This window comes from Lepidochelys kempii, chromosome 1 (assembly GCF_965140265.1).
Source record: "Lepidochelys kempii isolate rLepKem1 chromosome 1, rLepKem1.hap2, whole genome shotgun sequence".
NCBI lineage: Eukaryota > Metazoa > Chordata > Testudines > Cheloniidae > Lepidochelys > Lepidochelys kempii.
This window is the reverse complement of record NC_133256.1, coordinates 119,435,893-119,448,285: the sequence shown is the minus strand read 5'-3', so window position 1 is coordinate 119,448,285 and position 12,393 is coordinate 119,435,893. Positions and strand designations below refer to the sequence as shown.

The 12,393-nt window shown below is 42.2% G+C and overlaps 1 protein-coding gene across 6 annotated transcripts in view; it reads right to left on the bottom strand.

Annotated features, from left to right (window-relative positions):
• Window positions 1–12,393, bottom strand: part of VWA3B (von Willebrand factor A domain containing 3B) — a 113,104-nt gene that overhangs the window by 21,634 nt on the left and 79,077 nt on the right. The window lies entirely within an intron of this gene.

The following is a 12,393-nucleotide window of genomic DNA, read 5'->3' as shown; positions in this document are numbered from 1 at the left end:
TCAGGGGCCAATACTCTTTAACAATTAACCTATTCAGAGACAGCCATGAAAGGGCCATTTCCCTGTCTCCTTAGCACAAATAGTGTAAGGCAAGAGCACACTACAAATAAACATAACGGTTTAAGCATACTGTAAGGATTTGCTGGTCCTGAACCAGGCCCATGGGCTCAAAGGCCACTGCAGCATCCGCAAAACACCATCCAACAGCTGTAGCGGTAACTGGAGAATTGGGAACCTTAAGGCCTTACACTCCAGTAAAGGTACCGTCCACAAGGACACAATTAGTGGCGCTCCGGAGTCCCTGATTGGGCTGGGTACACTAATTAAACCAGAAAGACACAGGAAGTTGTCTGTACAACAAGGTGGACCCTGGCTTGCTGCTGCTATAGACCCTGCCTCCATTATGTGATCTCACCTGCTGCTGGTTCCTGCCTCGTTCATGATCCCTGCCCCTGGTCTCCAACTCTGGCCCCAACCCTTGGCTCTAGCATATAGCCTTCAACTCTGACTTTAGCTCTGACCCAATTTCAGCTCTCACTGCCAGCTCAACTCCTGACTCCTGATTTTGGCTCTGACCCTGACTCGACTCCCAACCCTAACTCCTGCTCGAACCACTAGGTCTGACTGCCCAAGTCCCACCCGTGGCGCATACAGGGGGTTCATCATCTCAAACAGACTTAGTAAATTGTACATAGACAGATTCCCCCAAATAGTTACACCATGTAACCAAGATAAATTTAAATGGATCAACTTTCTTTTCAATGCATTTGGCCCAAAAAATGGTCACCAGCCCTACAATTCACCTAACTTGCAATAGAGCATGTACTCTGTAATCTTCTTTCGTACGGTTTATTCATTTTTGCCTTGTAAACTAAAGTAATAAAATGTGTCTGCTCATTTCCCCAAATGACCTACAGCCGACATAGCTAGAGGTTTTCAATATTCCTATAGTTCTATGCAGACGTCTAATTCATCCCCTTTACATAAGGCATACTTTCACAGATACCAACACAGCAGCAGCATGAATACAACACCAACAGAAGGTCAAAGCAGAGAGTGAGGATAACCCACACCATTAATTCAGTTGCAGGCTTACACAGAAAGCTGCTGTACCAAGGACATCCAAAAAGGATTACTACTACTTTTAAGTAGCTGTCAAGGTACTTAGCCATGCTTAAAAATAAAGGTTTTTATTTTAAATTTTAGCAAGAAAGCATCAGACTATTTGTCTATTTGCTGAACAGACTTTAAAGAATGTTTTGATTGTCCATCATTCACAGTACTTCCTACTATGGCAATTTTCATTCTGTACTACACAAGCTATTTAAGAACTGTTGATAGTTACCATCATATATTTCAACTGGCAGTTAAAATTATTTACATCCATTTAGTGGACTGAAGTCACAATTAGGAAAAAAACAGCAACCCTTTGAACAGTTTAAAGACTAGAGGCTTTATACTTCTTTGCATTGCATAAATGGAATTCTGATTACATCTGCATTTCTACCGCTCACTCGTAAAGCTTTTCAGGGGCAGATTAGCAATTACTGAAAATGGTGCTCTCATTAGACCCCTACAGCAGGTTGACTCAGGATAAGTGATTGCACAATGTTAATCATATCATGGTTAGCAACGTACACTGATACTTCAAAACAGCAGAAACATTACTCAGAATGAGCAAATGAAACATGAACATGTTTCTGCTACTGGTCAACTATGCATTCATGTGGAACGAGATGAAATAATAATCCAAACAGCTACGTTATCAGTTTAATATTTCCAGATAAAAATAAAATACATAAATCTAAGTCTGTTTTTGAAGATCTGAAAAGTTTTTTAAAACAAGATCCAAGAGTCTGATAACTATGTTACATTCTCAAAACAACATTTGTAGGAAACGGATTGTGATCCTCCTATTAGAGTAATATATATTCCTTATTCCTTAAAGCCAAGCTTATGTCTTCTGAGATGTAAATATCTGTTCAAACCCAAGTGTCACTTCACCATGAGCACTAACGCAAAAGAGGTAAGGTAGAAACTTCTTGTTCCTAACCTCCCAAACACTTAACACAAATGTGAAAATATGAAGTGAGGCATGTATTATTGCAGCTTATTGCCGCTACACATTTGCATACTGCTGACAGTGCTATTGCCATTAACAGTTCTTTTGTAACATCCTGAGGACATCACATCCACACTCCTGACCAGGCCTTCAGAATACCCAAAGAAGAAACTGCCCCCATCAAGTCCAGCTCAGTTTTTAAGCTAAGCGTTATGTATGGTGGAACAGGATTTTGGGAGCTCAAACAGCATAGAAATGTTCTATAAAACACAATAATCTATCACATTATAGAGTCTCAGTGCCTTGAGTTGATGTGCCCCCAATGTGTGAGGCCAAAACAACTTGTTTCAAGAAAAAGCTCTAGCCTACTTCTGGGCAGTCCGTTAAAAAATTATAACAATTTTGATAGCTATTTTACAAATCATAAATCTCTCCTATGCCAGAATTATCATCCAAGGCAAAAATGAAGAGCGAGAGACAAGTGAGGACACAATACATTTTACCAAATTAATTCTGAATTATGGAAAAACTGCTCTCTGAAATAGCTTTGAGATTCATACTGCACCATTCTTTCATTAAGTTATTGGCCTATGTTATTATACATAGCCAATTCAATTTAAACATAATTAATACAAAGAGCTCTTTGTATCTTAAAGTTATACTGTGAAAAAAGCCAACAACTCAACATGAAACATATGGGGATTACCTTGTACTGTATTTTCTAATCTCCACAGAATAGTGATAATAGGCCAGCTGCTGCTCCTACTGAAGTCAAAGGCAAAACTCCCACTGACTTCAATGGGAGAAGGAGGCTTATGTTCCATATATCTCTGAACAGAGGGCTATTTGTTAATGTAAACCTGTAGTTTTAACCAAGAAAATGGCATTATTCATACATTCACTATGCATCAGGAAGAGTGTGCTACTACCTGAAATACTTTACAAGGAAAAGACATTTCAACTATGAAAATACCGATAATTCACAGCTGTGCAGGTACCCTCACAACACCCACATTGGTTGGAACCAGATTACTTCATCATATAGATTACTAAAACCGGAAGGGACCATTATGATCATCAAGCCTGACCTCCTGTATAACTCAGGCAACAGGACCTCTTCCAGTGACTTCTGCATCCAGCCCAATCACATTATATCAATGTTTCATTTAAAACGATAACTTCCCTCACGCATAAAAATAAAGCAATGAAAAAGCAGAAAAATAAAGTATGAACTTGAAGATGATTTCTCCTCTTTTTTTTTAAGCATTTATTCTTGTTGTGCCTAAAGGCTCTCAATCAGGATTTCCTATTCATTTACAGTTGAATTTAATCGAATATTAACAGTACAGCTCAGCCTAAAGAATGTAAGGATCTATTAAAATTTAGAAGTCTGCTGCTGATCTTCCAATGTCAGCAGCTCCATCAAATAGTAAAGCACTTTTTGAAGCTGATGTGGATTTTACAGGAAAAAGTAGATAACTCACTTAGGAGAAATTGTTTGCATTTTAAAAAGTTCTCATTTTGAATTTTAAAACAGCGGTTCTAACCTCAACAATGAGCATGGAAACATCTTTCATAGGAAAAATATTAAAGCACTTTTAAAAAACATTCTTGATCTCTCCAGGAAATCTCTCAAGTACTCTACTGTGAGGCCTGCATAATGTCCTATGCTCTACTGAAACCTATGTTAAAGAACCTAAATGGTTCATAGAGTATGTCTACACAGGGATAAAAAACCTGTGACTCGCCCAGGTCAGCTGACTCAGGATTGCAGGGCTTGGGCTCCAGGGATGAAATATCATGGTGCAGACATTCAGGCTTGGGCTGGAGCCCGAGATCTGAAATCCTGCGAGGGTGGAGGGTCCCAGACCTCGGGCTCCAGCCTGATCTCAATGTCTACACAGCAATTTCTAGTCCTGCAGCCTTAGCTCTGCAAATCTGAGTCATCTGACCTGGGCCAGACATGGCCAGGCTGCAGGGCTTTTATTCCTGTGTGGATATACCAATAGAGCCTTATAAGAACCCCCTGCACTGTGAATTTCACCTAATGGGCTTTGCCTGTTTCAGATGCACCATTCTCATAGACTAAGCTGTCAGCAGGGAATGTGATTTTGTCATAGTAAGATCAGGTATAATTCACAGCACAGTCATGGTAGAAGATTGGTAAGTTCAGCAACCTTGTGAACCCTCCTGCCATGCAATATTAATTCGTTAGTTCACTCTGTGTAGTCCTCTTTGCACTGGGATTAGAACAAAGCCAACTAACTGTTAATCTGCGCCGGGGGGCTTGTGGGAGCCTGCCCTTGCCCCCATTTGTCCCCACTTCCACTCTGACCCCACCCCACAGACCTCTCTCCCCAGTGCAGAGCTCCTAAAAGTGGAGAATGAATTCACTGGGAATGAAGGGGTTTCTCCAGATTGGGGCATCGGAGCCTGGCATCTGCCAGTGAAGTGCTGAGCCCAGCAGCAGGCCCCAACAATACGCTAGAGAGAGAGACAGCAAAGGGGATTGGTGGCAAGGAAGAGATGGGGGCAGGTAGAAGGCTGGGCAAGTTGGGGAGATGGGGAAATCAGGGATCCAGTGAGCTGGGAGTGGAGAGGGAATATGGAGCAGGAGAGTCAGGCCTGGAGTCAATAAAGAAAGAAGGCAGGGAATGGGAGCTGTCACCACAGGGGACCTGTGGGAGGAGGAAGGCACAGACCCAGCCCTGTCCCCCCTTGGAGGTACGCACTAGGAAGAGGGGTTTGTGTGGGTAGTCAGAGTCAAAAGCTCTTTGCTTACTCTAAGAGAATGCTTAATTAATCCATGCAAATTTAAGAACATGAACAATACAGCCATTACAAATTATCCGCATTATAAAAGAACAATGTCATAATGGGTTCATCTTCATAGGGATAAAAAGCCTGCAACTGGCTTGGGTCAGATTACTCAGGCTGGTGGGGCTTGGACTCTCTTACCTCTGTGTAGAACTACCCAGTGTGGCTTGGCAAATAGGTTATACTGGCTGTCAATCCAAATCTTCCCAAAAACATGCCAGCATATGCTGATTATGATTGATCAAGATACTAAAAGCATATATATGCTGCTTATTTTAGAAGGTCATAGAGACCAGTGAAGCGATTCTCAGCAGACTCCCAGTGAGAATTTTTCTTATAGCTGCACAAGCATTCAGTTTCTGCTCCCAAGTGGCAATCATCCTATGCCCATTCACAGAGCTCCTGTATCTCTAGAGTTCTACATACAGGAGGTATGTTATGATTCAGTGAAGATGTCTGTTACACTGCAGTGAATCTAAAGCTGGTATGTACACTGTATTTGTATGTTCAATGACATTTCAGAAAGCTGTAACTTTGTATATTCTCATGAGATATTTCTTTGTCTTACTGACAGCTTACCATTAAGGTTAAAATCATAGGGCCAGATTTTAAGATGGTGTAAATCAGCATAGACTCACTGAGGTCAATAAAATTGTGTAATTTTACATGAGTGGACAATCTGGCTCATAATGCTGCAAGTTGTCTTAGCAAAGCTCTGTGAGTTTATGAGTACAAATAAAGCTTTGAGGAACTTGAGGTATAAACAAAAAAATGTTGACAACATGGCATGATGCCTCTCAAGACTATTGCGCTAGAGCAGTGGTGCACAAACTGGGGGACGCACAAGAGGTACTCAAGGGGTGCAAAAAACCTGGGTCCCACAGGACCCGCTGCCATAATAGCAGAGGCAGGATAAAAATAGAATGGGTATTGCGGGGCGGGATGGGAGCAGGATTTAAAAAAATAGTCCTCCTGCCCCACAAACAACATGAACACCCCAGCCAGTAGTTACCGCTCTCCAGCTGCCCAGCTCTGAAAGCAGCGCCACCACCTGAAGCAGCACAAAAGTAAGGGAGGGACAAGTTCCGTGAATGATAAAGGGGGGCATGACTGGAAAAGTTTGTGCATTACTGCACTAGAGCATTTTTAACTTTAAATTTTATCCTTAGTCTCCACTGTCAACAAACCAGACCCTGTTTTCAGGGGTGTATGCAAAGATACTGCTAATTGAATGTACTGTTGAACATAAAAAAAAAAATAGAATACACAACAGCTTTAGATTCATTCCAGCCTACAACCATTTAAAGTGAATCATATTGTGTCAACATCCCAGGCATGCAACACTACCCCTGGTCTTTAGGCTGTTTCTATACTCATAGCTAGTGGCTTCTCCAAATCTTTCTGGCATGCTCCTCTTCCACCACCACCAATGCCCTTGCTAGAGCACTCAGTCTGGTACCTCAGACTCCCATCTGCCTCTTCTGAGAGCAGAAATGGATTTCCTTCCTCTGAGAACACGCAGCAGTCCACAATTCCAATTTGCATAAACAAAAGAAGGCGTATTTAAATACAGAAAATAGAGGGGGGGAATCAAAGTAAATACAAGAAAAGCACAACTAAACAAGACTGAACTAAAGCTTATGCGATTCTGAAACTTGTAGATGCCTTACTCCTTAAACACGTTTTAAAGTCTTACACTTCAATGTTCATTTGGTTCTACCCCTGCACCACAATGTCTCAAAGTATATAGTTCTCGCATCCTTTAAATGAGAGAGACCATTCGACCCATAATCAAGAAACTCTCTCTTGACAGCAAGAGTTTCATCAATTGTCAACCAGTCTATATCCTTCCTTGTAGAAGGAAGGTTACCGGGAAGGTTATAGTGAGAGTCTATTCTGACTTCACCTAAAGTCAAAAGATTTCCTTTATCCCCTTCAGTCTGATTTTAAACCTGAGTCTGCTATGGAAACTGAATTAGTCTCGTTGGCTAACAATTGCCTAGCTATGTACAAAGGTCAGGTATCTTTATCAATTTCCCCTTGATGTGTCAACATACACCAACAGTATAGGTGTGTTTAAAAAAAATCAACGTTTACCACACTTCAGTACTTTCAACTTTAGTAAATTTCCGAAACATGCATTTGGTAAAAACCCCAGGGGCAGAAGAGAGGCTGAATGAAAGCACCGTGTACTGACACTGGCATTCAGCCATGACAGCAACTTTCTGTGGCTCAGTAAAATCGCCACATGAAAGTAGGCTTCCTGTAGGTCCACAGCAGCAAACCAATTATTCTGAGACAACGTGGGGACGACAGTGTATAGAGTGACCATTCAGAATCTCATGTACCCGATATATTTGTTGAGGTCACAAAGGTTGAGGATAGGTCTTATCCCTCCCTTGGATCTGGGTACCAGGAAGTACCGGGAGTAGAAACTGTGACCCTAATGTTCCTGCAGAACCTTCTCCACTATTCCCAAAGCCAGAAGAGAGCAGACCTGTTCAAGAAGCAATGTCTTGTGAGAGAGGTCCCTGAAGAGGGACAGGGAGGGACAGTAAGAAGGAGGCCTGGAGAGGAACTGGATGGCATAACCTGATCTGATGGTGCTTAGGACCCAGCTGTCGGTAGTGATTGAGCCCCAAGCATTGTGAAAGTAGGCCAGCCTGTCCCGGAGTGGGAGATGACGAGTGAGGCGCAATGCCTGGAACAGTGCTCTGGACCAAGGAGTCAAAACGGGCACTTGGAAGGCGTTGCGGGAGGGAACGTAGGCCAGCCGAACCCTGAGCCTGTCTGCTTTCTCCTGTGGGACCTGTCCCTCTTTCTGGGGTAGTCTCGTTGCGTCAGAGGAGGGAAAGGCTGGCCAAATATGTGCTGCGGGTACTGCTGATGCTGTTAGACAGCAGAGTGGTGCCTCTCCACTGGCAGCATGTACACCTCCAAGGGTAGCCCTTGGGTCCTTGAAGGGGTGCAGCGTCTCATCAGTTTTGTCGGAGAACAGTGTATGGCCGTTGAAGGGCAAATCCTCAATGGCTTGCTGGACATCAGAAGCAATACCTGTATTCTGCAGCCAGGAACCCCTTCTAGTGGTGACCACAAAAGCCATCACCGTGTCTGTGACATTGAGTGTGGTCTTTAAGGACACTGTAGCCACCAAGCAGCCCTCAGTAACAAACACTCAAAACTCCTCCCATGAGGCCTTGGTCAGCTGGTCTGCAAACCTTGACACAGCTGTCCAGTTAAAGTTATACATGGACATCAAGACTTGCTAGTTAGCAATTCACATCTGTAAGGAAGAGGAGATATAAACCTTCCTGCCCCTGGGGTCCAATCATTTGAAGTCCCTATCCTTGGGGGTGGACTTAAACCTGCCCTGCCTGACTCAGTTGCTCACCACAGTTATGACTAGGTAATTTGGGGATGGATGGAAGTAAAACCCTGCAAATCCCTAAATGGGAATGAAAGAGCACTTTTCCAAGTTCTTAGCCACAGGCAGTACTGAAGCTGCCATGCTCCTGAGGGCTTTAGCCAGTTCAAGGCGTGCATATTTTATAGGGAGGATGACTCTCCCAGGGGCAGTAGATGGCTGTAAAATATCCATAAATTTGTGGGTGTTCTCTTGGAAGAACTCTGCTTTGGTTCCAAGGGAAGCAGCTACATGCCACAAAAAGTCTAGATACGCCTTAAAATCCTCCAGTAAGAAAGGGGAGGATAAGCCAGTCAAGCACAGCATTGTTCGGGGATGAAGACGAGGCCCTTAACTGATTCGAAGCCAGATCCTGTTCCATGGCTGACAGACCCAGGCAGGATGACTCTGGAGGCTCTGCAGGGAGAAGGACCACCGGTGCCTGGGCCTGCAGTAAATGGACCGTCACTACCACAGACTTGGCTGGTGATCTTGCCTTTGAGTGAGACCTCCATGATACAGATTAGGCATTGGCAGCCAGGAGGCACCAGGCCAGGGACCTCTGTCGCAATCATGAGATGTGCACCAATCCTGGTACCCATAATGGTCCATCAATGGCCCTTGACGCTGGTCAGGCGATGGAGAGCAGGAGGATGACACTGACTCAGATGTAGAGAAGCCTTTGGATCCTGGAGACAAGGGCAGAGCGAGACCAGAGGCAGCAAGTAGGCAGTCTGACTTGTCCGTCGCCCAGAATGAGGTAGGAAACGGCATTGCTGATGGAAGCAGTATCATTGGTACAAAGTATGCTGGTGTTGGAAAAGGTATCAGTCCTGAAGTGACCAGCGGTACCAGAGTATCTGATGGTACCAATGTCAAGGGCGGTGAAAGCTGCCACAAGAAGCATTTGTGGTGCTGACTGCAGTGGTGCCGAGGAGGTTCCTGGTACCAAAGTCCCCTGTACTGATCCCAGTACCAATCCCACTTCCACAATCTGTGGAAGAAAACAATGGGGTGCAGTGCCAACAGACCCGAGAGTTCCATGGCTCAATCAGTCAAAGGGGCTATAGTTGACACAGCCTGGGCAAAGTCCTGGGCCAAGGGAGAGATTGGGACCGAAAGGCAAAGGAGGTCTGTCGCTGCCTGGTATGCCACCAAAGTGGAAAGAGTCAGCACCGGCAACTCTCTCATTGGCACCAGACTCACACACACCCGGAGAAACCCAGAACCAGGGTTTCTAACATCCCTACTAGGTCCTGGGGAAGGGCTAGAGGTACCCATGCTATCCTGCATGCCAGCAACAGCTCCATGCAGGCACATTACAAGGTCTATCTATTAATTTAGGATAAAATGTACCCCAATGCATAAAGCACATCCAATGTCCTATTCATTACTTAAGTTCCACTGAAGTCCTATGTTAAGAGTTTAAGTAGTGTACAGGGCCTTTTGTGGGCCCTCTGCACGAGTGAATTTCACCTTCAGGCTCTTGCCCAAGAAGGTAGATTGATCTGTCTTTCTTCTTCGGCTTGGGGCATTTTCTTTTAATCAAAATTCTATCAAATTTAGTTATGTTTTTATGTGTGTGGTTTTAAGAAAAACATGAAGAGTTTTTGATAAATGAATTTCAATACACTGAAAAGGTAAGTAAGTAAATGCTCTTGGACTGTCAAAAGCTACAAACACAGAAGCACACTGTAAGAAGATGCGGCTTGAGAATCCCGATTACAACCTCTCATTAAGGACAAGTTACTGCTCTTTGAGGACTTTTTTGTATTCATGCTGGCACTAATGGTAGTAAGTATATTTATGTTCCTACTGGGAGAGAGCAAAATTCTACTCTGAGGCTGACATGCCGTGCATCTTGTTGTTATACCTTTAATTGTGTTCAAATGCACTGCACAAGGATCCTTTTGAAGTGGAAATCTGAAGTAAGCATGAACCTTTGTAGAGGACTGAGTCATTTAGAGATATTTCAGTGCACTTTATGTTTCTTTCTGAATGGGTTGCTCACAGCACTGGCAACACATCGAATCTTTGAGCTGTCAAGTTTCAAACAGCATTTGACACACTGAGCATTCTCTGTCAGGCAATCAAGATTGTCATTCATCTCAATATCTTTCACCTGCCACTTTCAACAGGCATTGTGATTGTCAAAGAGAGCAGAAACATCACAACCAGTGAGGCTAAAGTCAATCTCTGAGTTTTTTATTTAAAAAGCAGTATTTAAAGAAGTCATACTGTACCTGTGGATACACCAACATGGCTCCCACTGAAATCAAAGAGAACCACATGTGCACCTCCAAGGGCAGAATTTGCCTTATCAGCTATTCCTTATATCTTTGGACAGGAAAATAAAATTAAAAAAAAAATCACCATTTTCTTTGGAAGTGGGAGCCACGACAAACCCAACAAATACAAACTTCTTCTCCCTTGTCATCCTCCACTTGCTAAAAGCAATTTGATTTTTGAAGCCACAAATTGCAGTTAGGTGTCCAACTCCCATGGACTTTCAATAGGAAATAGGTGCCTTCATATCTTTGAAAATCTAACTACCTTCATATCTTTGAAAATCTCCCTCATAACTGCATTCAGAAAACTTTTGGAGGTGAAAAGCTGAACTGGTTTATCTGCTAGAGACAGAGAGAGATTGGGCAATACCTGTTCGTAAGATTCTAGATGAGATTCTTCATGTGCTGCTGGGTGAAACTGTACAACCCAACTGTCCGGATTTGCATATCTGAAAACTATCAGCTCTCCAGCACAGGAAATAGTGCTGCTTTTTATTAACAGAGTACTAATGTGAACCATGTATTGGTTATGTTAGAAACCAAACTATGCAGCGGTACAATTATACTGATTTATACTGATACTGTGAGGTGTTGCGCACTGAATCCAAAGGGAAGTGAAAACACTAAGGACCAGATCTTCAAAGGTATTTAGGTTCCTAATTTCCAATCTGGGACTAAGCACCTTGCAGCACCAAGCCCTTGCACTGTAGTTACTATGAAAATGAGAGAAACTTAGGAAAATGTTTTCTGTAGCCATTCTAAAAATTGTGATCACTAGTGTCTCTCGATGTTCAGCCACATCCTTAAGTTTATCCTTAGATTTCATACTATGTAATTGTTGCTAAATTAAGTAGCTGTCTTGGATCAATAAATATTTCATCACACAAGTTATTTTGAATCTAAAGCATTAGATCAATTAAAATTGTAATCCATTTAAAAATCTTAATTAGAGAAGGAAAATTCTTTTCCAAGAAGTACTCAGAATGATAATCAGTTTAGCCTTGACAATTATTTTAAAAAGCTGTTTATGCATTTTTATAAAAATTAAAAAATATTTATATTTGTAAAGAAATTCTAAATTAAAACAAAACAAAAAACAAAAAGAAAACCCACCATACACACAGACACACACACATGCACATATTGACTTCAAGACATTTTGTAAGAAAATACTAAAAAAAAATTTCCATATTCCAAAAACAAAACAAAGAAACAAACAAAACCCCCCAACAACAAATATTTAAGACTAAGGCCAAAAATGTATTTATCTATCACATAACTTACAAAACAAAAACAAGAAAGAGAATATGTAAGCATATCATAAATATTACACTCAAACAAATAAACAACCTGTTCTTGTTAAGCCTAAAGAAATGTAACATTCTACTACGTCCTTAACTCTGACCCATAGGTAGTTTTGTACTTTTGTTATCTCAATTTCAGCATTCTTTTTTAGGGATACTGTTAAGTGGCAAATATTATCTGTTAATAATATTGTCAAACCAAAATGGAATCTGTTGGCAAATTACTCATAACTGCTGTTTCTTAGAAATAAATGTTCATTGATTTATGGTAAACTTTTGTATGTATGTGACCTGCATTTGGGGCTGATTAATTTGTACAGGGAGGGAGTATTGATTTGGAGTCCAAATCTACTTCCCTCCACCACTGTAAAACTGTTGGAGAGCTGAAGGCTTGACACTGTGCCTCTTTTGTGAGGGCTGGCGCTGTGCCTCAGCATGGGTTGGGATAGTGAAAGAGTAAAATCATGAACCTTAAGGTTGGACTCTTCCTACAGCACAAGTTCAGATACTTGTATTCTA